Here is a 24564-nt window from a genome sequence, read left to right as displayed (position 1 = left end):
CACTGTCTGCGTATGCAGATGACGTGATAGTTTTTATTACAGGGGGTGAGGATGTTAAGGTTCTCTCAAACACTTTAACGGTGTATGAGGGGGCCTCCTCAGCTAGAGTCAATTGGGGAAAGAGTGAAGCGCTGTGGGCAGGTCGGCTTCAAACGGGGTCCACTCCAAGGTTACCAGGGGGGCTTCAGTGGGGCAGAGATGGGATGAAGACTTTGGGGGTTTTTCTAGGCTCTGATGTCTTTCAGAAAAAGAACTGGGAGGGTGTATTGGAGAAAGTGTGTGCCAGACTGTCAAGATGGAAATGGTTGCTACCCCAGCTGTCTTATAGGGGAAGGGTCCTGGTAGCTAATAATCTTGCTGCTTCTACCCTGTGGCACATACTAATGATTTTACAGCCACCAAAGGGTCTGATACAAGAGCTTCAGAGGACACTTGTCAATTTCTTCTGGTCTGGACAACACTGGATCAAAGCTGCAGCCCTGTACCTGCCACTGCACGAGGGTGGGCAAGGCCTGGTGGACATTTCCTCTAGGATCACGGCTTTCCGGCTCCAAGCAGCCCAGAGATTGTTGTACAGAGACTGTTCGAGCTGGGTTGAAACAGCCTACACATTGGTGAGGAGAGCGGGCTGTTTGGGCTTAGACAAGCATCTTTTCCTCTTAAAGCTGGAGGGGGGTGATTTGACTGGCCCGACTCCATTTTATGAGTCTGTTATGCAGGCTTGGAGAGTCTTTGTCAAGTCCCGTAAGGCCTGCACACCACCAGGGATGTGGCTTTTTGAAGAGCCTCTTTTTCATAACACTGCCATCCAGTCCCGTGTTCTGGGTTCAGCTAGCCTACGTTTATGCCTGTTAGGTGTGGGGTGTACCAAGCTGGGTCATCTGATGCGGAACAGGAGCAGATCGTTGGAGGAGCTGGGAGAAAGAGCGGGGATCCGATCATCTCGCCTACTGAGGAAGGTCGTCGATGAGGTCTGCGACTCATTGCCAGTGCTTCATCTGCAGTATGTGACTGACACTTCCAATTCTGATCGGTGGAAAGAGGGTCTGGATTATGTGTTCCCTGCACTGATTGTTAGTGCTGTGATAGGGGCATTTGAAGAGGATGTGGGGATGCTGTTTTCCTTCGATACCCCGGAGCTGGGGGAGTTCAAGGAGGTGGGAAAGAAGGCCATGTACAGAACATGTGTAAAGGTGTCCCATGCCTCTTCCCTGGAAGGGGTCAAATCGACGAGGTGGGCGGATGTGCTTGGTCCAGGTGCCTCTCCAAAAGGCTGTTGGCGATCATTATATAAACTGCCTATTGATAAGAGGACAGCTGACCTCCAATGGAGGATAATACATGGAGCTATAGCCACTAACATGCATCTGGTACACCTGGATCCTGCCACATCTGTTTTTACTGTGTCCCAGGTTGGTTGGGATGATTCAACTGATCACTGATTGGTTCTCAACGTTGGGAGAGGTTTTCTCTTCCCAACTGTATATATTTGGGCCAAAGTACAGGTTCAGTCATGGTGTAGTTGTGTTGCTTAATTTTGTGTTAGGGGCAGCAAAATTAGCGATATGGAAGACCCGAAAGAACAGTATTCGGGGACAGGGGTCTGTGGATGTGGTGGGAATGCTGGAGGGAATGTTGGCAGCGAGACTAAGGGTTGAGTTTGCCTATTATAAACCTGTCAACAATGTCGATCTGTTTTTGAGTATATGGGGTATTCAGAGGCTGTTGTGTGTAGTTACTGTGGAGGAGGAATTGGAGTTGTGTTTTTAATTGATGTGTAACTGTGGTTTTGTATGAGTATTTATTGTGTGGTGGGCCCCCAGACCCAATAAAGAGTATTTACAACTCAAAACTCTCTCTCTCTCTCTACTTTATCTATCAACGCTCTCTCTCTTTCTCTCTCTCTCTCCTTTATCTATCAATGCTCTCTCTCTTTCTCTCTCTCTTCTTTATCTATCAATGCTCTCTCTCTCTCTCTCTTCTTTATCTATCAATGCTCTCTCTGCCTCTCTTCTTTATCTCTCAATGTTCTCTCTCTTTCTCACTCTCTCTCTTCTTTATCTACCAATGCTCTCTCTTTCTCTCTCTCTCTTCTTTATCTATCAATGCTCTCTCTCTCTCCTGTATCTATCAATGCTCTCTTTCTCTCTCTCTTCTTTATCTATCAATGCTCTCTTTCTCTCTCTTCTTTATCTATCAATGCTCTCTCTCTCTCTCTCTCTCTCTCCTTTATCTATCAATGCTCTCTCTCTCCCTCTCTCTCTCTTCTTTATCTATCAATGCTCTCTCTCTCTCTCTCTCTTTCTCTCTCTCTTCTTTATCTATCAATGCTCTCTTTCTCTCTCTCTTCTTTATCTATCAATGCTCTCTCTCTCTCTCTTTATCTATCAATGCTCTCTCTCTCTCTTCTTTATCTATCAATGCTCTCTCTTTCTCTCTCTCTCTCTCTTCTTTATTTATCAATGCTCTCTCTCTCTATCTATCAATGCTCTCTCTCTCTCTCTCTCTCTCTCTCTCTCTCTCTCTCTCTCTCTCTCTATCAATGCTCTCTCTCTCTCTCTCTCTCTCTCTTTCTTTCTTTATCTATCAATGCTCTCTGCTTATCTAAATGGTGAAAATGCAACAGCTGTTAATCAGACTCAATTTGACTTTATATAGTGCACCAAGAGCTATATATAGTGTTCCTCGCTTACGACCACACCGGCCTGAGTACGCATTTCCTGATTGGAGAAGTGACGACAGGTGCGAGTGTCTGAGCTGTGAGTGAGTGTTTGCTGGAGAGTGTTTGCTCGAGAGCTATTTTTGTTAATTAATTGGTTTTTGCAATATAATTTATTATTTTCTTCAGTTGAATAGTTTAAAGTTTGGTTAGTCTTCCCCCTTGCAGTTTTTCTGCTTGGGGGAGAGTTTTTTTTAATTAATTTTTTACTATGACGGACAACAAGGAAAAGACAAACGGAATGGACAAAGACAATGAAAAGGCGCAACGGAAGAAAAATGAAGATAACGAAGGAATGAAATATGGAAAAGAATACACGGTGGCAATTAAGTTGGAAAGAGAAGACAAAGTGACGACAATGGAACTACTAAGAGCAATTAAGGAGGTGTGTGGAGAGGTGGTGGGATGCCGAATGAAAGGAGAAATTAAGTACGAAATTACGATGAGAAATGAAAGAGGAAAAGAACGGTTAATGGATGGATTGCGAATAAAGGACACAAGGATTCTGGCGAGAGATATTAATGTGAAGGAATTGGTGGTATCTTTTATGAATCTCCCAGTATACGTAGAAGATGGTGTGATACTGAGCAAGCTGAATAGCTGGGGAGTGGTGGCCGTCTCGGAGATAAGGAGGAGAGTTTGGCCAGGAACGGAGGTGGTTGACGGGACACGTTTCTGCAAGGTCAAGTTCACAGAAAAAGTGACATCATTACCTTATTCTACAAGAATTGAGACGTTGGAGGGAGCAGAATATTTCAGGGTCATTCATGACAAACAGGTCAGAGTGTGTCGTATGTGTATTCAACCCAGGCACATAGTTAAAGACTGCCCGGAATTTAAGTGTTTTAAGTGTGGCAATCAAGGACACTATGCGAGAGAATGTGATGGAGAGAAGGAAAGGAATTTTGTGGTGAATGCAGAAAGAGATTGGTGGAGTGCAACTGTGGAGAGGTTAGGGCTGAAGAGAGGAGTCAAACAATATTCGAGGAAGCAGTGGTATTGTCGCAAGAAGGAGAAGAAGATGGAGGAGAGGACGTGGTGGAAGGTGGAGAGACGGAGGAAGGAAGAAGGAAGAAGGACCAGAAGATAAATGAAATTGGGAGCAGTATGGACTCAGAAATAAGAAGAGGGAGTTTTCAGGAGGAAGGGGGAGTGGACTGAGGGGGACTCACAGGTTTTGGGGGAAAGCACAGCACTAACAAGTAGCTCGGGGGGTGAAGAAATGGAGGGGGTTATGGAGTTGATGACAATACCAGAGACGGCGATGAATACGGGGAGCACAACGGAGGTGGATGCCAAGAGTGGGAGTTGGCTGGATAACATGGACTTGGAGGAGATATCGGACACAGATGATGAGGGAAAGAGGGAAAGAATGAGGGAAGGATACAGGAAGAGGAAAGCGGTGGGAAGAGGGAGAGAGAAAGGGTGGAAGAAGAAAGAAACTGGATAACAGGTAGAGGATAATGAAATTATATTTTATTATTTTATTATTTATTAGAATGGTCAATATAATGTCAATAAATGCAAATGGTTTGAGAACAATGGGAAAATTTAATAGAATAGTCCAAATGAAGAATTCAGATATTTTATGTATTCAAGAAACACACTGGGATAATGTTTGTGTTTTAGAAGTAAAAAAAAATATGGAGGGATTTTATTTATGTAAACAATGGCAGAGGGAATTCAAGTGGGGTTGCAATTTTATTAAGGAAGGATGTAGTAGAAAATGTGAAGAAGATATATAATGATAATAATTTTGGATTTTAATTTTGGATTTTGAATATATGAATAGGGTTTTTAGGATTATAAATATTTATGCGCCGAATAAAGAGATAGAGCGAAGGAATTTATTTTTAGAATTAGGGAAATGGTGCAAGGTTACTGTATTTTAGTTGGGGATTTCAATGTTAAAATGAATAGATTAGATATGTCAAGGGGAGCTATTTTTAGAAGTGACGTATCGAGGGGGGTTTTAAGGAAGATTATGTGTGAAAACTGTCTGATTGATATATGGAGAGACGAGAACCCGAACAAGAGAGGATTTTCTAGAAGGCAGGTGGTTTTAGGGGAGTTGAAACAGACACGGATAGATCTGGTTTTAGTAAATGAAGGGTTAAGGAATTTTATGAAGGATATTAATTATATTTTTACAACTTTTAGTGATCATGCTGGGTTAACATTTTCGGTGGGGTTAGATAAAGAAAGGAAAGGGGGGGGAATATGGTGCATGAATGCAGGGTATCTAGGTGATGAAGAATATGGAATACAGCTTAAATCTTTGATAGAACATGAAATGGAGGATAAGCAAAAAGGGAATGATAAGTGCCAGTGGTGGGAAAATGTAAAGAAAAAAATTAAAGGTTTTAGTATTAGATATGCAAGGAAGAAGAGGAGTAGGATGACAAGAGAAGAACATTTTTTAAGAGAAAAATTTAATGAAGTAATGAGGAAATGTGATATTGATCCTATTTATAATATTGAAAGGTTTTTAGATTTAAAGGCACAATTGAGCAAATGTGAAATAGATAAGTGTAAGGGGGCATCTATTAGAAGTAGGGCAAAGTATGTGTTGGAAGGGGAGAAATGTACGTCTTTTTTTCTTGGTTTAGAGAAAACTAAACAGACGAAATCATATATTAGTGAGATAGAAAATGTAAAGGGTGAAGTGGTAAATGATTATGTTGAGATATTAGAAACCGTACAGAATTTTTATAAGGATTTATTTAAGAAAGGGGAGGTGGATGAGGGGTGTGTAAAGGAGATTTTAGGTAGTGTGGATGTGCAAAGATGTGATAGGAAGATAACAGTGGATGAAGTGAAAGATGCAATTAAGGGTTTACAAATAAATAAAAGTCCTGGAGTAGATGGACTAATTGCAGAGTTTTATAAAATGCATGAAAGTTTTTTAGCACCGATTTTAATGGAAGTGTATCAATATATGGAAGATAATAATACTGTTTCAGACTCCATGGTGACAGGGCTGATATCGATTTTATATAAAAATAAGGGGAGCAAATTAAAATTGGAGAATTATAGCCCAATTAGTTTATTAAACTCAGATAAGATTTTAGCTAAGATATTGGCAAATAGGATGAAGATGGTTTTAAATGATATTATAGCACCTACACAAAATTATAGTGTGCCTGGAAGAGATATAGCTGATGCTATTATTACACTTAGAGATGTGATAAATAAAATGAATAGCGATAAGAGAGGGGGAATTGTTTTAAGTATAGATTTTAATAAAGCTTTTGACAGGGTGGAACATGATTTTATGTTTAGGGTACTGGAAAAATATGGGTTTGGAAACAGAATAATAGGATGGATAAAATTATTATATAGAAAGGCAAAAAGTAGGGTAAAATGTAATGGGGTTTTAACAGATTCTTTTATTATTGAGAGATCGGTGAGACAGGGGTGCCCTTTATCAGCATTATTGTATGTTTTATCGGTAGAACCCTTAGCGGCATACCTTAAAAAAGATAATTTTATAAATTGTGTAGAGACTCCGCAAGGAGGTTTTAGTTTAATTCATCAATATGCAGACGATACCACAATAACAGTTAGAGATGAGGGAAGTGTTAAAAGGGTGATGGAGTGTTTTAAAGTATATGAGCAAGCCTCAGGAGCAAAAGTGAATATGGAGAAGTCAGTAATAATGTATGTTGGGAAGATTAATGAGGGGATTTTTCCTTTTAAAATGGTAAATTATTATTTTAAGGTGTTAGGTGTGTTTTTAGGGGTGAAGAAACAGGAAGCTAGGGATCTGACATGGAGTGGTGTAATAAATAAAGTTAGAAAGGTGGTAAATATGTGGAGGGGGAGGTCTTTGAAATTAAAAGGGAAAGTAATTGTCGTAAATTCCTTGCTGATGTCAATTTTTATTCATGTCATGAATGTTTTAGACGTACCAGAATGGGTTTTATCGGAAATAAATAAGATTTTAGTTGATTTTTTTATGGGATGGGAAAGGTGCGAAAATGTATTTTAAAACTTTGATTGCAGGTTATGAGGAGGGGATTTAAATGTGAGGAAAAAAGCAATTAGAGTCAAAATGGTACGTAAATATTTATATGGTGAATTAGATTATGGATGGAAAAGATTTTTTAAGGAGTATTTGCAGGAGGTTGGGAGGATGGGGGACAATGGTTTATCGATGTGTATGAAAAAGGAAATGTTAGGTAATATACCTTTGTTTTATAGAGAAGTGTTTGAGGTTTGGGGGGAGTTTTTACTAAATATTTATTATGAGTCTACCATTTTAGACAATATTTGAAAAATCAGCCAATTTTTTAAAATCCCAAGATACAGTATAATAATAAGATGTTGTTTTGTAAATATTTTATGAGAGCTGGGATGAGACAGATTGGGGACATTTTATATGAGGTCATTCCGGGGTTCCTTCCATGTCAGGCAATATTTGATAATGTGGATGAAGAAAATGATGAAATAAGTAGAACTACTGTGGAGAACATGTATAAGAGAATATTAGGATGTCTTCCTGGGGAGTGGGGTGTTTTAATAAATAAAGAGGTGGCTACAATAGCAAAGGGTTTACCACTTTTATATTATGAAAGTAATGGGAAGAAGTATGATTTGTCAGGTTTGAAAGTTAAAAAGGTTTATGAAAAATTTATTTTAAGAGAGATAAAAACTCCTGCTTCGGAAAAAGTGTGGTCTAGGGTGTTTGCAAATATAGATGTGAAATCATTATGGAAGAATGTAAATGTAAAATATAATTCTATAGAATGTGAAGACAATGATTTTAAATTGAAACATAATAGGATTTTTACGAACGTGGTTTTACATCAAATAAATAGAGATGTTAAAAGAGAATGTGATATTTGTGGTACGGGGGTGGAAAATTTTATGCACTTTTTTGTTGAATGTAGTAGATTAGAAGAGTTTCATAAGTTTTTAAAGGGGATTTTAGTACAACATTGGGGAGAAGAGATTGTTGCTGGGGTTGAGTGGAGGAGGTTGTTTCTTTTTGGTTTAACTGGGAAAAGCAAAGTTTTTAATTTTAATTTGATGAATTTTGTTCTTAGTCATGCCAGATACGCTGTAAGACTAAGAAGAAATTTGGGACATTATGAAGGGAAAATTGTGAGTGTGGAGGTTATATTTAGAAGTATTCTAGAGAAAGATATAGAAGTAATATATAAATATGGTGGATGTAATTTTGAAAAATTATTTGTGTGGGGGAGCACTTTTATTGAAATTGAGTCGAATGGAAAACTTGGTTTTAATTATTAATTGGTTTTGGTGGATGATTGGGGTTTTAATAGGTTCTTTTCTTTTCTTTTTTGATTTTGTAAAAGGATGAATTGTTCATCCTTTTTTATAATAAAATATTTTAAAAAATTAAAAAATACGCCTGATCTCGTCTGATCTCGTCTGATCTCGGAAGCTAAGCAGGGTCGGGCCTGGTTAGTACTTGGATGCAAGACCGCCTGGGAATACCAGGTGCTGTAAGCTTTTTGTCACTGCCTTGTGGAATTTGAACTCTTTGTCCGTTTTTTTCCCACAAGGCTGAAATATGTGCCCTCGCTTTGAAAGAAGTAAGCAAGGTTAGTTTGTATTTCATCCAAAAATCTGTGCTACAAATTATGGCTACAGTACATTCCACTTTTTGAGTGACACAAAGATGCCTATCTAAATGGTGAAAATGCAACAGCTGTTAATCAGACTACTTTGACTTTACATGGTGCACCAAGAGATAGTTTCTCGCTTATGACCATACCGGCCTGAGTGAAACAGGTGTTGGTAATTAAGTCGTGAGTGAGTGTTTGTTTGCTTGAGATTGTTTGGTGAGAGTGTTTTGGTTATTTTCATCATTTTTTGGAGTATAATTTAGATTTTTGCATTTGAACAAGTTGAAGTTTGGTTCGTTTTTTCCCCCTTAGCAGTTTTGCTGCTTGGGGGAGAGTTTTTTGGGTTTAATTGTTTTTTACAATGACAGACAAAATGGACAAAAAAATGCTCAATGGAAGAAAATGGAGATGAAGGAGGACTGAAATATGGCAAAGAATTTACGGTGGCAGTGGAGTTGATGGGAGAAGATAAAGTCAGGACGATGGAATTACTACGTGTGATTAAAGAGGTGTGTGGAGAGGTGGTGGGATGTAGAGTAAAATGAGAAAGAAAGTATGAGGTCACGATGAGAAATGGAAAAGGAAAAGAGCGCTTAATGGATGGCTTTATGATTAAAGAAACAATAATTATGGCAAGAGACATGGTTTCCAATGAACTTATAGTCTCATAGTCTTATAGTCATGAATTTGCCTGTGCATATGGAAGACAATGCTATATTGGCCAAGCTATGTAGCTGGGGTGTATCAGCAGTCTCTGAAATCAGGAGGAGAGTTTCGCCAGGGATGGAGATAGCAGATGGCACGAGATACTGCAAAGTGAAATTTATTGACACTGTGAAATCATTGCAGGTACTCTACAAAGTTTGACACACTTGAAGGAGGAGAGTACTTTAGAGTTATTCATGATAAGCAGGTCAGAGTTTGTAGGCTTTGTATTCAGCCTGGTCATATTTTGAAGGACTGCCCTGAATTCAAATGTTATAAGTGTGGGAAGCAAGGGCATTATGCAAGAGAATGTGTAGGTGGAAAGGAAAGGGCATTTTGCGAAGGATGTCGCATGAGAACTGACGAGTGCAACTGTGGAGAGGTTGTGAATGAGGGGGGAGCCAGGATCTTTTTGTGGAGACAGATATATCTCCGAAACCAGAAGAAGATGATGGAGGAGAGGACGTGGTGGAGGGTGGAGAGACGGAGAATGCAAGAAGGGAGAAGATGGAACAGAAGATGAATGAAATAAGAGGGCGTTTTCAGGAGGAGGGAGGGGGGGAGTGGGCTGGTGGAGTGACTGGGGACTCACAGATTTTGGGGGGGACCTCGGGCTATGTGGGTGCCTCGGAAGAAGGTGAAGTGGAGGGGAGTGGGATGCTGACAATAACAGGAGACAAATGGATACAGGAAGCACAACAGGCACATGAAAGAAGAGTTTAAGTTTCTTGGAAGAGATTGATTTAGAGTCCATTTCAGATTCAGATGACATGAAAAGATTGACAGAAAATGGGGAGGCTACAGGAAGAGGAAAAGGGCGGTGGAGGTGAAAAAGGACAGAAAAGGAAGAAAACATGACAACAGATAGAGGTAAACGAGAAAATATTTATTATTTTTTACTATTTATTGGAATGGTTCATTTTATGTCAATCAATGCGAACGGTTTAAGAACAATGGAAAAATTTAAAAGAATAGTAAAAATGAAGAATTCTGATATTTTATGCTTTCAAGAAACACATTGGGACAATGTATGTGTTTTAGAAGTTTTAAAAATATGGAGAGATTTTATTTATGTTAACAATGGCAGGGGGAATTCATGTGGTGTTGCTATTTTATTGAGGAAGGATGTGGTAGAGAATGTGAAACATATATATAATGATAATGAGAGGATTTAAATTTTGGATTTTGAATATATGAGTATGGTTTTTAGAATTATAAATATTTCTGCGGCTAATACTGAAATAGAGCGCAAAGATGTATTTTTAGAATTAGGGAAATGGTGTGAGGGGAATTGTATTGTAGTTGGGGATTTTAATGTTAAAATGGATAGACTGGATATGACAAGAGGACCTATTTTTAGAAGTGATGTATCTAGGTTTTTTTTAAAGAAGATATTAGAAAAATGAATAATTGATATGTGGAGAGAGGAAAATCCAGACAAAAGAGAATTTTCTAGAAGGCAGGTGGTTTTAGGGGATTTGAAACAAACAAGGATAGATCTGGTTTTAGTAAAAGAAGGTTTAAGGAATTTTATGAAAGATATTAAGTATGTTTTTACAACTTTAAGTGATCATGCAGGTTTATTATTTTCAGTGGGTTTAGATAAGGAAAGAACAGGGGGTGGAATATGGTGTATCAATGCAGGGTATTTAGGAGATAAGGAATATGGGAAACAACTTAAATCTTTGATATCATGTGAAATGGAGGATAAGCAGAAAGAGAATGATAAGTGTTTATGGTGGGACAAGGTTAAGGAAAAAATAAAAGTTTTTAGTATAAGATATGCAAGGAAAAAGAGAGGTAGGATGAAAAGAGAAGAAAATGAGTTGAGAGCTAAATTGGAAGAAGAAATGGGGAAATGTGACAGTGAGCCTAATTATAATATAGACAAGGTTTTAGAGTTGAAAGACAAATTGAGTAAATATGAAATAGATAAGTGTAAGGGGGCTATTATAAGAAGTAAAGAAAGCAATGTATTTTTTGGAGAGGGAGAAATGCATGTTTTTTCTTGGATTAGAGAAAAGTACTAAAAGAAGAACATATCTTAGACAGATTGAAAATGTAAAGGGTGAAGTAGTAGAGATTTTAGAGACAATGCAGAATTTTTATAGGGACTTATTTAAGAAAGGGGAGGTGGATGAGGGGTGTGTACAGGATATTTTAGATAGTGTGGAATTGAAAATTAATGTAGAGGATAAGTTGATGTGTGATGGTGTAACGTAGTTCATCTGTTGTATGAAGAGAGTCAGACCGAAATGCAGCGTGTAGGTTATTCATGACTTTAATGAAGATAAATACGGTACATGAAATAACTGAAGAAGAAAACAACAAACGGAACGTGAACTAATTGAAGCCTATCTGGTGACTAACACAGAGACAGGTACAATCACCCACAAAATACAACACGCACTCAGGCTACCTAAATACGGTTCCCAATCCGAGACAACGAGAATCACCTGACTCCAATTGGGAATTACCTCAGGCAGCCAAGCCTAACTAGACACACCCCTAATCATACACAATCCCAATTAATACAAACCCCAATACGAATTTTACAACATATAAACCCATGTCACACCCTGGCCTACCCAAACATATAACAAAAACACAAGATACAATGACCAAGGCGTGACAGAACCCCCCCCCCCCTAAGGTGCGGACTCCGGGACGCACCACAAGAGCATAGGGAGGGTCCGGGTGGGCGTCTGTCCATGGTGGCGGTTCTGGCTCGGGACGTGGACCCCACTCCATAAATGTCCTAGTTCCTCCCCTTCGCGTCCTGGGATAATCCACCTTCTCCACCGACCATGGCCTAATAGTCCTCACCCTGATCCCCACATAACTGAGGGGCAGCTCAGGACAGAGGGGCAGCTCGGGACAGAGGGGCATCTCGGGACAGAGGGGCATCTCGGGACAGAGGGGCATCTCGGGACAGAGGGGCATCTCAGGACAGAGGGGCATCTCAGGACAGAGGGGCATCTCAGGACAGAGGGGCATCTCAGGACAGAGGGGCATCTCAAGACAGAGGGGCAGCTCAGGGCAGAGGGGCAGCTCAGGACAGAGGGGCAGCCCGGTACTGAGGGGAAGCCCGGTACTGAGAGGAAGCCCGGTACTGAGAGGAAGCTCAGTACTGAGAGGAAGCTCAGTACTGAGAGGAAGCTCAGGCAGGTAGTAGGCTCCGGTCAATCCTGGCTGGCTGGTGGAACTGGATGATTCAGGTTGTCTGGCCGATCTAGAAGATCTTGGCAGACTGGCACTTCTGGCGGATCCTGGCAGACTGGCGACGCTGGGCAGACTGGCGACGCTGGGCAGACTGGCGGCGCTGGGCCGACTGGCGGCGCTGGGCCGACTGGCGGCGCTGGGCAGACTGGCGGCGCTGGGCAGACTGGCGGCGCTGGGCAGACTGGGAGCACTGGCGGCGCTGGGCAGACTGGGAGCACTGGCGGAGCTGGGCAGACTGGGAGCACTGGCCGCGCTGGGCAGACTGGGAGCACTGGCGGAGCTGGGCAGACTGGGAGCACTGGCGGAGCTGGGCAGACTGGGAGCACTGGCGGAGCTGGGAAGACTGGGAGCACTGGCGGAGCTGGGCAGACTGGAGACTCCGGCAGCGCAGGAGAGGAGAAAGGCTCTGGCTGTGCTACACAGGCGGGAGACTCCGGTAGCGCAGGAGAGGAGAAAAGCGCTGGCTGCGCTGAACAGGCGAGGCGCACAGGAGGCCTGGTGCGTGGTGCTGGAACTGGTGGTACTGGCGCTAGGACACGCACAGGAAGCCTGGTGCGGGGACCTGCTACCGGAGGACTGGTGTGTAGAGGTGGCTCTGGATAGACCGGACCGTGCAGGCGTACTGGAGCTCTTGAGCACCGAGCCTGCCCAAGCTTACCTGGCTCGATGCCCACCCGGCCAATAGGAAGGGATGGTATGTGCCGCAGCTGGCTCTGCACCCGCACTGGAAACACCGTGCTCTCCATAGCATAACACGGTGCCTGCCCGGTCTCTCTAGCCCAACGGTGAGCACAGGGAGTATGCGCAGGTCTCCTACCTGGCATAACTATTCTCCCTTTTAGTCCCCCCCCCCAATACATTTTTTGGGGTGACTTTCCGGTTTCCAACCGAGTCGCCGTGCTGCCTCCTCATACCTGCGCCTCAACGCTTTAGCTGCTTCTATTTCCTCCTTGGGACGGCGATATTCTCCCGGCTGCGCCCAGGGTCCTTTTCCGTCTAATATCCTCTCCCAAGACCAGAAGTCCTCATATTGCTTCTCCTCACAATGAACAGGGAGAGTAGGCTCAGGTCTGACTCCTGACCCAGCCACTCTCTCTCTGCGTTTTCCCGTTACCTTCGGTTTTCGCTCTGTATAGCCATGCTTTCCTTTTCGATTCCATAGGTGTATAGCCCTCTTCGCATTGCTGTAGGGAATCCCAGGCGGGCTCCTGCACTCGCTCTGGGTTGGCCTCCCACCTGTCGATTTCTTCCCACGTAGTATACTCCATGCTTCTGCTGTCCATAACGTCCTCTTTCAGATCCTGCCAGTTCACACGCTGCTCAGTCTGTGAATGGTGGTGGGTGATTCTGTAACGTCGTTTGTCTGTTGTATGAAGAGAGTCAGACCGAAATGCAGCGTGTAGGTTATTCATGACTTTAATGAAGATAAATACGGTACATGAAATAACTGAAGAAGAAGAAAACAACAAACGGAACGTGAACTAATTACAGCCTATTGTAACGAAGTTCGTCTGTTGTTTGAAGAGAGTCAGACCGAAATGCAGCGTGTAGGTTACTCATGACTTTTAATGAAGATAATGCGGTACATGAAATAACTGAAGAAGAAAACAACAAACGAGTGAAACTAATTACAGCCTATCTGGTGACTAACACAGAGACAGGTACAATCACCCACAAAATACAACGCACTCAGGCTACCTAAATACAGTTCCCAATCCGAGACAACGAGAATCACCTGACTCCAATTGGGAATCGCCTCAGGCAGCCAAGCCTAACTAGACACACCCCTAATCATACACAATCCCAATTAATACAAACCCCAATACGAATTACAACATATAAACCCATGTCACACCCTGGCCTACCCAAACATATAACAAAAACACAAGATACAATGACCAAGGCGTGACAGATGGGACGATTACAGTAAATGAAATTATAGATGCGATTAAGGATTTACAGGTGAATAAGAGCCCTGGTGTAGATGGGATCATTGCAGAATTTTATAAAATGTCTGAAAGTTTTTATAGCACCTATTTTATTGGAGGTTTACCACTATATGGAGGGGAATGACTGCATTTCAGAATCAATGGTGACAGGGATGATAACTACTTTGTTTTTATATAAAGGGAGTAGGGTAAAATTGGACAATTATAGGCCTATTAGTTTATTGAATGTGGATTAGAAGATTTTAACCAAAATTTTAGCGAATAGAATGAGGAGAGTTTTACATGACATTATTGCACCAACACAGAATTATAGTGTTCCAGGGAGGGACATAGTTGACACAATTAATACAATTAGAGACGTGATACACAAAATTAATGGGGATAAGATGGGGGGTATTGTTTTAAGCATAGATTTAAATAAGGCTTTTGATAGGGTAGAACATGATTTTCTGTTTAGGGTTTTGGAAAGATTTGGTTTTGGTAATAAAATAATAGGGTGGATAAGATTTATATAGAAATGCAAAAAGTAGGGTGAAATGCGATGGGATTTTAACTGATTCTTTTACTCTTGAGAGATCGGTAAGACAGGGATGTCCTTTATCTGCTTTATTGTATGTTTTATCAGTTGAACCTTTAGCAGCTTTTCTTAAGGATAATTTTATTAATTGTGTACAAACTCCAAGGGAGGGATTTTAGTTTGATTCACCAATATGCAGATGACACAACTATAACAGTTAGAGATAAGGAGAGTGTAAAAAGGGTAATAGAGGGTTTTAAAGTATATGGAAGAGCATCAGGAGCTGAAGTTAATATGGAAAAATCTGTTGTAATGTATATTGGAATGGTAAATGAGGGGAATTTGTCTTTTAAAGAGGAAAAATATTATTTTAAGGTGTTAGGAGTGTTTTTAGGGGTAAAATAATAGGAAGCTAGGGATGTGACATGGAATGGTGTGATAAATAAAGTTAGGAAGGTTGTAAATATGTGGAAGGGGAGGTTTTTAAAATTAAAGGGGAAAGTAATTGTTATACATTCTTTATTGATGTCAATTTTTATACATGTAGTGAATGTTTTAGATATGCCAGATTGGGTTTTATCTGAAATGAATAAGATTTTGGTTGATTTCTTATGGGACGGGAAGGGGGTGAAAATAGCTTTTAAGACTTTGATTGCAGGTTATAAGGAGGGGGGTTGAGGTTGGTGGATTTATTAACAAAGAAAATTCAGTACTTTATTTTGGCACTGGAAGATTTTGACTTTCACAAACATTGGTAAGATGGCTGACTTCCAAAGCGAGTGCACAGGACTTGGTACAAAGAGTTTAAATTCCACAAGGCAGTGATGCTGATGAAATGATGCAAGATCACCCCTAGTGAACAAAAAGCTTACAACTTTGTATAACTTTGTCTTCGATGTATACCGGAAGATTCATGAAAGATACAACTAGCTCATTGGCAATCATATCCTCGCCATGGCAATCATATCTCTCGCCATGATCCTTGTATCTTTAATCATTAAACCATCCATTAACCTTTCCTTTTCCATTTCGCATTATAATTTCGTACTTTCTTTCTCCTTTCAGTCTACATCCCACCACCTCCCCACACACCTCTTTAATCGAACGTAGTAACTCCATCGTTGTAACTTTATCTTCTCCCATCAACTCCACTGCCACCATAAATTCTTTGCCATATTTTGTCCGTTGAGCATTCTGTTAGTCATTGCCATGTTGTCCGTCATAGTAAACAAAATTGAGAACAATTCTCCCCCAAGAAGCAAAACTGCAAAGGGGAAAAAAACGAACCAAACTTGTTCAAATGCAAAAATCTCAATTATACTTTAAAAAAAATGAAAATAGCTCTCAAGCAAACACTCAAGAAAAGAAAAACCACTCACTCATGACTTAACCCGCTGAGCTCTGTCGAGACCACCGGGTGCCTGGCGGTTGCAGGGTTCCATTTGTGGGTTATCGGCCTTTTGGTTCAGATCAAGCTTGGTACCGAGGTGCCCCAGAGCTCGCTGAGTCAGAAGGTCGAAGTAGGAGTGCGGTAAAAAGTTATTTGATAAAATAATTGAAGTTTTTGTTTTTTCTCCCTTATTGTTTTGGAGTTTTTTTGGCTGGAGGAGAGCGTCATTCTCCTTGCAGAGATGGCGCAGAGGTCGTCAAATGGGTCGGTCCCGGGGATCGGACTGGCAAATACCCTGTGTTTTGCTTGGAGGGAAAAGGATGTGGAGCCATTTGGAAGGGAGACGTTTGGGAGAACAATCCTTTTTGGAATATTGAAGCTGGCGGTGAAGGACGTGTTTTACCTTCAAAGCAACTCGCTGGATGGAACATTTGATGTGGCCTTCTACAGGGAGAGCAAGCACGATGAGATCCTTAAAAAAGTGAGAGAGATGGGAGATACAAAGCCGATGTGCCTGTATGAGGTAAAGAGCTTGGCTAGGAACAATTTTCAGGTTGTAACTGTCAATATGTACAACCCCTACGTCAAGGTTGAGGAGGTGAGGGCCTTTCTGGGAAGATAAATGGATAATGTCTCCTCAGTAAGGCACCTCAAAGATTCGTTGGGCTTTTGGAACGGGAGGAGAGGCTTCCAGGCCCTCCTCAGAGAGGACCCTAAGGGACTTGGTGGGTACCTTCATCCCCCAGCTATGTTCTCCCTTGGGGCTGACAGGGGGACATTGTATTATGCACGTCAGCCCCCGTTTTGCAGGCGCTGTATGGCCTACGGACACGTCCTGGCCTCGTGCAGATTTTGTGGATCTGGGGAGCACGAGTCCAAGGACTGTGATGAGCCGAAGGCTTGCCACGGGTGTGGATCTACAAAGCACCTGTGGCGGGATTGCCCGGCTCGTCAGAGGTCATACGCGTCTGCAGTTGGAGGGGGAGCAGGAGCAGGGGGAAGAAGAGGAGGAGGACCATCTCAGGCCCAGAGCGCGGGCCCAGAAGGTAAAGTCGATCAGAAAGAAGAGGAAGGAGTAACAGCGGGAAGAGGAGGGGCAGGAGAAGATACGGGAGTAGAAGAAGGAAAGGAGAAGGGAAGCAAGGGAGTGGAAGAGCGAGAGAGAACAACAGTGGAGGGATTGGTGGTGGTGGGGGAGGAGGGGGAGAGGGGGTGCGGGTATGGGGGATAGCCTGTCGAGCTTCCTAGTGGAAGAAATGAGGGAAATGGTGGAGGAGCTAGCGGGGAAGGGGGTGGTGTCTCCTCCTTCACCAAAAAAGAAAGGGAAGAGGAGGGGGGCTCGGCAGGCAGTGAGGGGGAGGGGGTGTGGATGGGGAGGGGGTAGTCAAGAGAGGGATGGGGGCGGTAAATATTTATTTGACCTCGCTCTTCTCCTCAGCACCTTGTCTTTTGGTGGATGGTGAGGCCCAGGGTATGGATCAGGGCTGTTTGTCCGGGGGGGGATCCCAACTCCTGTTTGGGGAGATGGGGTCCCCTACTCTCAGCCAAGCAGCCTACAGGGAGGGAGTGGAGAGTGTTGGTGGGGAACCCGGAATGCAGGGCACTCCAAGATCTAACACCGTGCCTGCATCCTGGGTTGGAGAGATGGGGGAGGACGGGGGGACGTCAGGAGAGGAGAAGACGTCCCTGCCGGATGTGATGAAGCAGGGGAGCATCGGGTGAGCCTCCTGTTCTGTTTTCTGTTTGGGTTTAGTATTTGGGTGAAGGTGGTTTATTTGTATTATTTGTATCATGGGGTCTAATTTTAAGTTTGTTAGTTTAAATGTAAGGGGTTTAAGGGATTTTGTAAAGAGGGCTGTTTCTAGTTATTTGGAGGGTGTGGGCTTTGATTTTTTTCTACAGGAGGTTCATCTGAGGGATGGAGGGGATGTTTATAGATTTAGGAGGGAGTGGGATAAGGGAGAATCGTATTGGGGTATAGGAGGGGTGCACTCAACAGGGGTAGGGATTTTGTGTGGGCACAGGGAGGTAAAGGTTGATGGTTCTTTTGTTGTTATGCAGGGGAGGGTTTTAGGGGTGGATGTCAATAGGCAAGGGTTTTTGTGTGGGCACAGGGAGGTAAAGGTGGAGGATTCTTTTGTTGTTATGCAGGGGAGGGTTTTAGGGGTGGATGTCAATAGGCAAGGGTTTTTGTGTGTGCACAGGGAGGTAAAGGTGGAGGGTTCTTTTGTTGTTATACAGGGGAGGGTTTTAGGGGTGGGATGGATGGGCTGCCGGTTGAGTTTTACCTCAAGTTTTGGGGTATACTTGGACCAGTGGTCCTCGAAGTCTTGAAGGCCATCCTTGAGACGGCGGTCCCGGGGCGATCAATGGCTGTTGGTGTACTGTCACTTCTTTATAAGAAGGGGGAAGCAACTGACCTTGGCAACTGGCGGCGGTTGACCATGCTGTGTGTAGATTACAAGATACTTGCAAAGGTTTAAGCAGACATGTGGGCACAGCCCCTTCCCTACGTCGTCCACGTCGTACGTCGTCCACAAGGATCAGACGTGTGGGGTAGAGGGCCGCTCTATTAGATGGAATCTACAGTTGATCAGGGACCCCATCGCTTGGGTTGAAGATAGAGGGCTGCCTTTAATGGTAGCAGCGCTAGATCAGGCGAAAGCCTTTGATCGCGTGAATAGATATTTTCTATACAGGGTATTAGGTAGATTAGGATTTGGGGAGAAGTTCATAGGATGGATCCGTACATTGTATGTCGGAGCGGGTTGCCGAGCGAGTGTAAATAGTCACATGGGTGACGTTTTTGACCTCTCGTCAGGGGTCAGACAGGGGTGCCCGCTCTCGGCTCTCCTCTTCGTTCTGTACATGGACCCTCTGGGGGCTGCCATTAGGGAAGACACAGGGGTGGAGGGCTTGTTGATCCCTGGAAGCGGTGGTTTGCACATTCAAGTTGACGCAGTACGCCGATGACACTTCCTTACTGCTTTGCAAGGACTCGTGCCTGACAAGGTCCCTTGCCATTATTGGGGACTTCACCCGAGCGTTGGGAGCGGTTCTGAACCATGCAAAGTCTTCTGTTAAATTTTTCAGAAGACGGCGCGGCAGGACGGATGTGCCCAGGGGGTTATCTCTCTGTGAGGGGGCCCTGAGGATTATCAGGGTCCATTTTGAGACCTCTGGCTCAGTGACGCTGAACTGGAACATGGGTATCGCAATGGTACAGAGGAAGTCTTTGTCTTTTATGGACAAGGTCCTGGTCCTAAAGGTGGATGTATTGCCGTCTCTTTTGAATCTGGCGTACATCTACCCATTACCGGCTTGTCTGAGGATGCCTCTAGTGAGGCTTGTGTTTCAGTTCATGTGGTGTGGCAGGTACGAGTGGGTCGCCAGGGCACGCATGCTCTGTCCCATCGGGGAGGGAGGTAGGGGGGGGTACCACATCTCCCCCTCAAGCTGCACACATTTTTTGTTTCTTTTCTGTTGACGGAGCTTGCTCATCTGGTGATACACCCGTCCGGTTACCTTTTGCGGGTGTTCTTATCGTATCAGACGAGAAGCCTGTGGTGTGGTCTAACACGGGTCCTCAGGCGGAAAAGCTGCTGTGGCACTTTGGCCATGCAGCCAAGCGGCTGCGTGCGCACCCCGAGGTTGAAGTTGCCCGAGTAGGTTTAGATCACAAGCACCTGTACGAGGAGGTCAGATGGGCAGGGAGTCCGGCGCCTGTAGTCGGCGTCCCGGCAGTGGTCTGGGAGGGAGTGCAGGCACGGGGCCTGAACAACAGGCTCAAGGACCTGATTTGGTTGAGCCTCCACAAGTGCTTGCCAGTACGTTCTATCATGTACCGGCATAGTTTGGCACAATCCCCCACCGGTCCAAGATCCTCATGTGGCAGGGAGGAGACTGTGCGCCATGCCTTTGCTGGAGTAGTATGGGCTAGTGCACAGGTGCTGTTAGGAATGGTAAGAGGGGATTTTGTATTGACGTGGGCAAAGTTAGAGAGAGGTCTAGTGAGAGCGACAGGGACAGATAGGGACAGGTTTCTGCTCTGGCTTCTCATGAGTCTCTTTAAACGGGGACTGTGGGAAGTCAGTCAGAACATGGTTAAGACAGCGAGAGATTGGGGGTTGGAAGGAATAGTGAGGAGGGTGGAAGGAGATTTTAGGGAGAGGATGAAGAGGGTGGAGATGAAGTGGGGGCAGCATGCTGCCTGGGAGAGGTGGAAGGGGGGTTTAGGGCTGGGATTGATTTAGATGGTTTAAGGGGATAGATTAGGGATGGAGTGATAGGGAAAGGTAGTGGTAAGGTATGACGGGGAGGGAAGATGCCCCCCTGAGGTTTTGTTTAGTGTGTTCTTTGTTAATTTAAAAATGCAATGGATGGAGAGTGAATGATAACTATAATTTTGTATTGTATGAATGGCATTGATTGTAATAAATTATTTAAAAAAATGTAAATCTGTTCTTATCAGTTTAATATCTGATACGTCCCCCTACGGGGGACTACATATTAAATGGATTTTTCGAACAAGGAGTTGGAAATGGGGCTTCCTTCGGGAACGGTGCAACATCTCCCATTGTCAAGGGAAAAAAATACACAAAGCTATGTGAAAAGCTAGCAGAAGAAGTGAAGGAAAGAGAAAAAAAATAAGAAACATTGAAACTGAAAGAAGGGAGAAGAGCCCTTCATGGAGTCTCCTGTTTCCCACCATTTCGCCTGCAAAGAGAAGGCAGCCAGTGTGCCATTCTCAAACATTCAGGTTTTCCACTTGTGCCAGTTGGATTTAAAGATCATCACCGTGCACATTTACAATCCCTATTTTGAAGATGACAGAATTCGGGGCTTTCCTATGCCGGTTTGGTAAAGTGAGTCCTGGGGTATGGTACCTACGGGATCTGGTCAGGGAGGAGACAGTTCCGTGTCGCACTGAACAGGGATCCAGAAGGAGTCAATAAGTTTGTTCACCCACCAGCCTATTTATCCATTGGAGAGGACCGGGGTTACCTGTTTTATTCAGACACTGCCGTAGCTTCGGTCATTTGGCCACGGGGTGCAACCTGCTGAAGTGCAGAAACTGTGGGAAACCAGGTCAAGGCGCAAGTCTGCAATGGCTGTGGGAAGCAGGGCCAATTGTTTAAAAACTGCCCAAATAGACAATGGACCTATGTGGAGGCAGCCGGTGATGGCCTCGAGGAAGGTGCTGCAGGCTCTCCTCTCCAGCCAATAGAGGAAGTTCTTAAGGAAATTTGAGTGGCAGCAGCGGCGGTGGCGAAAGCCCCAGGGGAAGCTGCAGTAAAGGAGGTCTGTCCGAAGGGGACTTTGGAGGAGATGGAGCTGCTGACTGGAGCCTGGGAGGATAGTCTGCTGAGTGAAATGTCAGACGACTCGGCTACCCGACCCATTTCGTGAAAGCTGAGGTCGTCTTCGGCTAGCGGGTCGACTGGGTAGGTATCTTAGGACAATAGAGAGTCCGGGATGGTGTACAAGGGGAAAAGGAAGAAGAGGAGGGTCACTGACCGGGTGGAGGTGGAAAGCACAGGAGGCCATCGGCGGCCATCTCCAACCGGTTTACAGTGCTGAACCCTGATACCGGAGATGATTAAAAACAGATAGAGGGAACCAGTGTGTCCTCTCTTTTGCAGGAGCGGGAACCAGTGTGTCCAGTGCACAGGCTTGCTACAGGCGAGCCCACAACGGTTTGGCACAACGTGGCCCATCCGGCTCTGCTGAACCGTCAACGGGACTTGTCCTGGATTGTCACCCACGAGATCCTCCAGGTCAGAGCCGTTATGCAGTCCCGGGGCATGGTGAGGACACCCGACCAGGCTGCGGCCAGGAGGAGTCGGTGAGGCACTTGCACTGGGAGTGCAGAGCTGCCAGGGGCCTGTAGAAGGAAGCACTGTGGTCATCCCGCAACCTGCTGGTAGCAAAACGAGTCGTGTCCACCCCCCAGGCAGTGGCCATGGTAGACCTGGGGTGGTACAGAAAGGGGCCTCAACCCAAGGCGAAGGCTTCCCCACAACACCCAAGGTGACAGCACTGCGGCGCCTAGGGCGATGCGCCTAGTGAAGGGATCTCCTCCGGGCCCTCGAAGGACAGGACGGTTATTGAATTCGGAATAGCACTTTTTTAAACAAAGTTTGTTTTTAAACATGTTTTACTTTTGTTAAATCATTTGTACACAATTGAAATGGCTTTTAGAGATTGGATGTTTTACAAGAAAAAATACATTTATTCGTGGTTGTTTATTGTTTTTTACATAGACTAACAATTTAAATGTAATATTCAAATGCTGTTTGTATGTGTATAAATGTTGTACAAATATAAATGAGCTGTTTTAAAGGGAAATCAAATCAAATTGTATTTGTCACATACACATGGTTAGCAGATGTTAATGCGAGTGTAGCGAAATGCTTGTGCTTCTAGTTCCGACAATGCAGTAATAACCAACAAGTAATCTAACTAACAATTCCAAAACTACTGTCTTATACACAGTGTAAGGGGATAAAGAATATGTACATAAGGATATATGAATGAGTGATGGTACAGGGCAGCATAGGCAAGATACAGTAGATGGTATCGAGTACAATATATACATATGAGATGAGTATGTAAACAAAGTGGCATAGTTAAAGTGGCTAGTGATACATGTATTACATAAGGATTTTATTTATTTATTTTATTTTATTTCACCTTTATTTAACCAGGTAGGCAAGTTGAGAACAAGTTCTCATTTACAATTGCGACCTGGCCAAGATAAAGCAAAGCAGTTCGACACATACAACGACAGAGTTACACATGGAGTAAAACAAACATACAGTCAATAATACAGTATAAACAAGTCTATATACAATGTGAGCAAATGAGGTGAGAAGGGAGGTAAAGGCAAAAAAGGCCATGGTGGCAAAGTAAATACAATATAGCAAGTAAAACACTGGAATGGTAGTTTTGCAATGGAAGAATGTGCAAAGTAGACATAAAAATAATGGGGTGCAAAGGAGCAAAATAAATAAATAAATTAAATACAGTTGGGAAAGAGGTAGTTGTTTGGGCTAAATTATAGGTGGGCTATGTACAGGTGCAGTAATCTGTAAGATGCTCTGACAGTTGGTGCTTAAAGCTAGTGAGGGAGATAAGTGTTTCCAGTTTCAGAGATTTTTGCCCCCGGTGATGCATTGTGCAGACCTCACTACCCTCTGGAGAGCCTTACGGTTGAGGGCGGAGCAGTTGCCGTACCAGGCGGTGTTACAGCCCGCCAGGATGCTCTCGATTGTGCATCTGTAGAGGTTTGTGAGTGCTTTTGGTGACAAGCCAAATTTATTCAGCCTCCTGAGATTGAAGAGGCGCTGCTGCGCCTTCTTCACGATGCTGTCTGTGTGAGTGGACCAATTCAGTTTCTCTGTGATGTGTATGCCAAGGAACTTAAAACTTGCTACCCTCTCCCCTACTGTTCCATCGATGTGGATAGGGGGGTGTTCCCTCTGCTGTTTCCTGAAGTCCACAATCATCTCCTTAGTTTTGTTGACGTTGAGTGTGAGGTTATTTTCCTGACACCACACTCCGAGGGCCCTCACCTCCTCCCTGTAGGCCGTCTCGTCGTTGTTGGTAATCAAGCCTACCACTGTTGTGTTGTCCGCAAACTTGATGATTGAGTTGGAGGCGTGCGTGGCCACGCAGTCGTGGGTGAACAGGGAGTACAGGAGAGGGCTCAGAACGCACCCTTGTGGGGCCCCGTGTTGAGGATCAGCGGGGAGGAGATGTTGTTGCCTACCCTCACCACCTGGGGGCGGCCCGTCAGGAAGTCCAGTACCCAGTTGCACAGGGCGGGGTCGAGACCCAGGGTCTCGAGCTTGATGACAAGCTTGGAGGGTACCATGGTGTTGAATGCCGAGCTGTAGTCGATGAACAGCATTCTCACATAGGTATTCCTCTTGTCCAGATGGGTTAGGGCAGTGTGCAGTGTGGTTGAGATTGCATTGTCTGTGGACCTATTTGGGCGGTAAGCAAATTGGAGTGGGTCTAGGGGGTCAGGTAGGGTGGAGGTGATATGGTCCTTGACTAGTCTCTCAAAGCACTTCATGATGACGGAAGTGAGTGCTACGGGGCGGTAGTCGTTTAGCTCAGTTACCTTAGCTTTCTTGGGAACAGGAACAATGGTGGCCCTCTTGAAGCATGTGGGAACAGCAGACTGGTATAGGGATTGATTGAATATGTCCGTAAACACACCGGCCAGCTGGTCTGCGCATGCTCTGAGGGCGCGGCTGGGGATGCCGTCTGGGCCTGCAGCCTTGCGAGGGTTAACACGTTTAAATGTCTTACTCACCTCGGCTGCAGTGAAGGAGAGACCGCATGTTTTCTTTGCAGGCCGTGTCAGTGGCACTGTATTGTCCTCAAAGCAGACAAAAAAGTTATTTAGTCTGCCTGGGAGCAAGACATCCTGGTCCGTGACTGGGCTGGGTTTCTTCTTG

General features: G+C 44.1%; 1 pseudogene; it reads left to right on the top strand.

The window, feature by feature from the left end:
* The first annotated feature begins 20519 nt into the window (after positions 1-20519).
* On the top strand, positions 20520-20689 carry LOC124042371 (annotated as a pseudogene).
* The last annotated feature ends 3875 nt before the right edge of the window (positions 20690-24564 follow it).

This window comes from Oncorhynchus gorbuscha, linkage group LG08 (assembly GCF_021184085.1).
Source record: "Oncorhynchus gorbuscha isolate QuinsamMale2020 ecotype Even-year linkage group LG08, OgorEven_v1.0, whole genome shotgun sequence".
Classification (NCBI taxonomy): domain Eukaryota; kingdom Metazoa; phylum Chordata; class Actinopteri; order Salmoniformes; family Salmonidae; genus Oncorhynchus; species Oncorhynchus gorbuscha.
Note: the sequence above shows the minus strand (reverse complement) of the source record. Positions and strands in the feature narration are given on the sequence as shown.